The 5,961-nt window shown below is 45.8% G+C and overlaps 1 protein-coding gene and 1 pseudogene across 1 annotated transcript in view; both read right to left on the bottom strand.

Annotated features, from left to right (window-relative positions):
• Positions 1 to 4,813, bottom strand: part of LOC102751527 — a 9,359-nt pseudogene extending 4,546 nt beyond the window's left edge.
• Positions 1 to 5,961, bottom strand: part of RNF32 (ring finger protein 32) — a 24,397-nt gene that overhangs the window by 8,764 nt on the left and 9,672 nt on the right. The gene's annotated exons all lie outside the window — the stretch shown is intronic.

Genomic DNA, 5,961 nt, shown 5'->3' with positions numbered 1-5,961 from the left:
CTCCCCCCCCCCTTCCCTCCTCCTTTTTCTCTAAACTGTACTGGAGTTCCTTGGGCTACTTAATCTGTGTCTGTATTGCCTTCTGATCTGGCAAATTCTTAGCTCTTCTGCTTCCAGCTACAGCTACTGTCCCCATGTCCTATTTTTCTTCTGAATTCTGGTTATGGATGGAACCCTCTCATGTCCTTGCTTGGGTACATCCCTTCCCTGTAGCCACTCAAACTGAAAATGACGACACTGGAGAAGAGGGACACACGGTAGATGCTGCAAATAAAAAGCATGTGACAACATGACATAGTGAGGCTGCCACAGAAGGAAGTTCCACATTTAGTGCCCTTAGTGGCATTTTCCTACAGACTTTGAACAGGGTGGCTTTCACTGAGTATGGTGTCCCCTGCGTTCTCTCAGCCAGACCCTAAGGGACCAGGTAGAGACCTGCTGCTCTCCCCTGGCGCCCTGCCCCTCCACGCAGACACCCACTGGCACCACCTGCCCGGGATGTGAGGGCTCTGTTACCTCCCACAGTGCAGGGGAACCTGCCACAGTGCTGGCAGTCCAGCCCCCAGGTTCACGCAGTTCAGCTTCTCACAGCTTCTGTCACAACTAGTCACTTCCCCTCTCTGGACACGGGTGTGTCCTCCACTCTCCTCTGGTCTCAGCAGCCACTCCCAGGGCCAGGACTGCATCTTGCCAGGCCGCCTTGCCTCATCCCTCTAGCCCAGGGGTGGGCAAACTTTCTGACTCGAGGGCCACATGGGTTCTTAAACTGGACCGGAGGCCGTAACAAAAGCATGGATGGAGTGTTCGTGTGAACTAATATAAATTCAAAGTAAACATCATTACTTAAAAGGGTACGGTCTTTTTTCTTTTTAGTTTTATTCATTTCAAATGGGCCGGATCCGTAGTTTGCCCATGGCTGCTCTAGGCTGTCCTTCCCTGGCCTGGCCATGCTGGCCTCTGTCCCTCACAGATCTGATGTCCCCCTCTACCTGGAAAACTCCTCGCCTCCACGCCTGTTCCTCACTCAGGACCAAAGTCTGCGAAATGCAGGCCCAGCAGGTGTCCTCGCTGGAGGCTGTCTACTTCTTAGATTTAACTTACATGTTCATGTCCACTCAGCTTTTATAACAAACCCTATCACACCCTTGCTAACAAAGCAATAAAAACTTTCATTTAGCCCTAGCTGGTTTGGCTCAGTAGATGGAGTGTCAGCCTGTGGACTGAAGGGTCCTGGGTTCGATTCTGGTTGAGGGCACATGCCCGGGGTTGCGGGCTTGATCCGCAGTAGGGGGTGTGCAGGAGGCAGCCAAACAGTGATTCCCTCTTATCATTGATGTTTCTATCTCTCTCTCCCTTTCCCTCTCCCTTCCTCTCTGAAATCAATAAAAAAAATTATCATTTAATCCTCAATTATATGCTTTTCATCGAGAAAAATAATAATTTCCTTTATATGTAATGGTGGCTAAAGACTATTAGCCTAGCCGGCAAGGTTCAGTGGTTGAATGTTGACCTATGAACTAGGAGGTCACAGTTTGATTCCTGGTTAGGGCACGGTTGTGGGCTCAATCCCCAGTGTGGGGCCTGTAGGAGGCAGCAGATCAATGATTCTCTTTCATCATTGATGTTTCTCTCTCCCTCTCCCTTTCTCTCTGAAATAAAAAAAAATACATTAAAAAATAAAATAATTTTAGCTTTATCATGTAGTGCTTGCACAGTGAGTGACTGGAAGACCTGGAACAGTTCCTAAAGTTGTTGAGTCAGCAGTTTGGGAATCGCAGAGCTACTTTGGGTGGGCTCTGTGCTAGCCCGGGACCATGTGACCAGGACCTTTTTCTTTAGCGATAGGGCTCCCACATAGCAGGAAGGCGGGGTGGGAGCACCAAGAATCAGGAGGCGGGAGGGGCAAGCAGGTGTGTGTCCAGGGAAGGGTGGCTGTGCGGCAGGATGTGCACCTGATGCCCATATTACCACTGGCATCACCCTCCCCCATTTCACTTATCCAACTTCTCCTTTGCATACCCTCTAGAGCAGTGGTTCTCAACCTTCCTTGCCGCGACCCTTTAATACAGTTCCTCATGTTGTGGTGACCCCCAACCATAAAATTATTTTCGTTGCTACTTCATAACTGTAATTTTGCTACTGTAAACAATATGTAATTATATATGTGTTTTCCGATGGTCTCAGGTGACCCCTGTGAAAGGGTCGTTCGACCCCCAAAGGGGTCGTGACCTACAGGTTGAGAACCGCTGCTCTAGAGGCTGAGGGTCTATGGGCCTCGCGCCAACACCCCTCCCCACCTCACTGCTTTCCTGCGTGAATCTTCAGGACTGGCCAGCCTCCTTCCCTCACTTGTTTCCATGACTCCATGCCTGTGCGTCCCTGCTCTCAACTCTCTGAGCACCTCTGGCCCCTTCTTTTGCCACCTGTCAGGGCTGGATGCATTATCTTGTTCCTGTGTGTACTCACTGCTCCAGTGAGTTCCGTAGATTTGGGGAATCACCTCATTCATCTGGGTGAGGCCCTTAGCATTCAGTAAAAGTTTGGCTTTAAATTTGCAGTAGTTAGAAACGAGGACACACATGCCCCGTGCTCATATTCTGATGGGGTGACTGACAGTTTTCTTTCCGGGGTTAAAAAACAACAACGTTTGTGTGCAGTGATTTTAAAGTTACTGTCAGTTTCAAGGTTCCATAAAAGATCAGTGTTTAGCTGATAACCATAACATTGACATTAGCTTGTTAATAAATGTACTGAAATCCTTTAGTGTATGTTTAAGGCAGATTTCTGAATGTGAACTGGTGTGACTGTCTTTATTCTTATAGTTTCAAGTATTTGAAAGTTCATAAGGGACATATTTTAAGATGTTAAATCAACATATATTTATTGACTACCTACTGTAACCCATTCAAAGCCATGTCCTAAGTGTAGCTTTTATGAAATATTTCTTTAATGTCAAATTCTCACATGCTCAGGGTCCACCTTCCTTTACTAACTCCCTCTAGGGTACATGGGTCCGATGCCTTAGCAAGTGAAGAGCAAGAACCAGCCAAGAAAAAAAAGACACGAGAGCTAGTTTTTAAACGAATGGCTACTGTTAATTACTCAGAAATAGAAAAATGCATAAAATTTTCAATTTTAATAAGAATGACTGTCTTCATATATTTTTCCTTCTAAGTCTCATATTTCAGATATTTGATAAGTAATTAAGAGTTCAGGTTATTGATAGGTAAAGCAATTTCTGGTTATTTACAAGTAATGTACCGATGAACCCTTAAAAAAAAAAGTATGCTCACAACAGTACCCAGGTGAACTCTGACTGCCCAGGAGGCCTCTCCGAGTGATCCATCTTGATGTCAGCAAATTGCTTACTAATGTGTTGACTTAGGGCCACCCTCAAAAGCAAAATGAAAAGCCCGGAATTTACAGCATATCAATGAATCAGTTGATAAGCTTTTACTGGTTTAATATCCTCACAGTCTTGCTGCTTGGAGCCACTTCAAGTTAGCAACAGAATGTTTGCCATCTCTATGTGATAAAGGAACTCAGAGGACTAAACAAACTTTCAGACCATTACGCTGTTTGGTGAGATGTAAATGAAAAAAGTAGGATAAATCTCACGCAGGAGGGTGCGGGAGCAAGCAGCCCCTAAAGTCAACCAGTGTCTGACAAATCACTAACTTTTTACACAATGGTCAGGACTTTTAGCTGGGGTGGAGATGATATAGTGCATTTGAAAAGTTTTAATTGCAGTCATAAAAGGCCATGCCTCAATTATATGACACATGCTGGCAGAACTTCCAGATAAGGATCAAAGGCTTTCAACGAGCAGCCGCTGCATTCTGGGCAGCACTCGGCCTCCCTGTGGCCGGAGGCAGTCATGGGCTTGGGACCTCTGCAGGTGCCTTTGATCTGAGCTCAGGATGCACCAGGACAGCCATGTTGTCCTCACAGCTCTGCGTCCTCCCCGACAAAGCACTGCTGACTCAAGGTCAGTTCTGGACACTTGCTCACGGCGCAGAGCTCAGCATCTGATCTGCTGGTTCTTACTCAGGACACTGTCTGTCTGAAAGAACCTACAGGCAGCATGGCATCACTTTGCTCGGGTGTAGTCTTGTTAGGAATGTGCCAGGGTCATCTTAAAGCAAGGCAACTCTGTGCAGAGGAATTCTCTGTGTTGAGGCATTAGTATTTATAGAAAGACGGCCTCTGTGTTTTACCCAGTAACACCCAATAGGTGCATGAAAACTAAGTAGGAAGAGAATTCCTGAATCCCCCTGTAGTACAGGAATGGAAATGCACGGCCACATCTCTCCCAAGGAAGACAGACTGACTCATAAAAATAGAAGGGCCACGCTCAGCTGGAGTGTTAAACACATACCTGTCTTCTCCCACTCCTGGAACTTTAAGGGAAATAAAGCACTTTCTAATTTACTGGGCCTAAGAACACCCCATTGTTGCCTCTCTTTTCTATTGATTAGACTTTTTTCCCTGACGGTAACTTATTGGTCTCAACCAGTGGTTCCCAAGTGCAGCAAAGAAGTTTTCACCCACTTCTAGGATGAAAGAAAAAAATAACTTCAGTGGAGTGTTTTTATACAGCTAAATGTCTTCAGTGTAAAGAAATCTCCTTCAGTGTGTGGCCAAATATTCCCACTCTTCTGGTGTTAAAATAGTCTTTCTTAAATGAGATGATGCTGATGGTGTGTCATGTGTTAATCCCAGCAGTCTGGAGACAGCGGGTACAGCACCGCATGGGCTGCTGGTAGGGGAAAGAGGACTGTGTCCCGTTTGGTTCATTGGCTGGTGAGGCCATGGAGCCGATATTTACCACCGTTGACTATGGGATGTAGCACGATTTATTTTTCCTAGTAATGTACAGTTTCAATTTGCATGAATTTAACATTCGCCAGTGGTCAGAATGGAGCTAGAGCTTAGGAATGTGGCTGCTGGGCGCACATGTCACCCCAGATCAAAGACTGGCTGCTCCACAGGTGACTGAGAATCACCATATCCGATACTGTGACTACTGCACAGTGTGCTTTGCAAACCCTCCAGTTTCTAAAATTGGACATTAGATCTGCAGTGGCTCTGTGCACATGTAGGTTGTGGGAGGGTGACGGGTGAGGCCTGTGTCAGAGCGGAGCTGAAAGGCAGGCCTCTGCAGGAATGTCACCGCCTGGGTCACAGAGCCAGTCTCCCACCCCAGGAGCCTCGACAAAGCCATTGTTAGTTTTAGCTGTGGAATTTCTTTATTTTTAAATGGGTGTATTCCCAGGAAACCTGCAGACACTGGTTCTTCTGAAGTTGGAATTTAGTACATGTGTCAGTTCTGGAAAATGGGGGTGAATATTGAGAAACCCAGACCAAGAGTTATAGTTATATTTTAAATATCTCAGTCTGTGACTTTTAGATTTTAATTGACACATAACATTGGGTAAGTTTGAGGCATACAATGTGATGGTTTGATATACTTATATGTTGTGAAATTATTACCACAGTAGGGTTAGCTAATACTGCCAACACCTCACATAATTTTCTGTGGTAGGTAAGACTTACTGTCTGAGCAACTTCCCAGCATATAATACAGATTTGTTAACAGTAGTCACCATGCTGTACATCCGATCTGTAGAACTTGTTCATCTTATAATTGGGAGTGTGTATACTCTGACCAATATCTCCCAATTCTCTGGCAGCTACCATTTTACTCTCTGGTTCTGAGTCTGACGGTTTTGGATTTCACAGATAAGTGGCACTATGTAATGTTTGTCTGATTTACTTCACTGAGCAGAATACCCTCAAGGCCCATTCCTCATGTTTTTGCAAATGGTAGGATTTCTTTCTTTCTCGTGGCTGAGTAATACTCTATCATCTGTCTGTCTGTCTGCCTACCTGCCTACCTGCCTGCTTGCCTGCCTGCCTGCCTGCCTACCTGGCTGCCCGCCTGCCTCCCTCTACCTGCCT

The sequence above is a fragment of the Myotis davidii genome, unplaced genomic scaffold (assembly GCF_000327345.1).
Source record: "Myotis davidii unplaced genomic scaffold, ASM32734v1 scaffold823, whole genome shotgun sequence".
Lineage (NCBI taxonomy): Eukaryota > Metazoa > Chordata > Mammalia > Chiroptera > Vespertilionidae > Myotis > Myotis davidii.
Note: the sequence above shows the minus strand (reverse complement) of the source record. Positions and strands in the feature narration are given on the sequence as shown.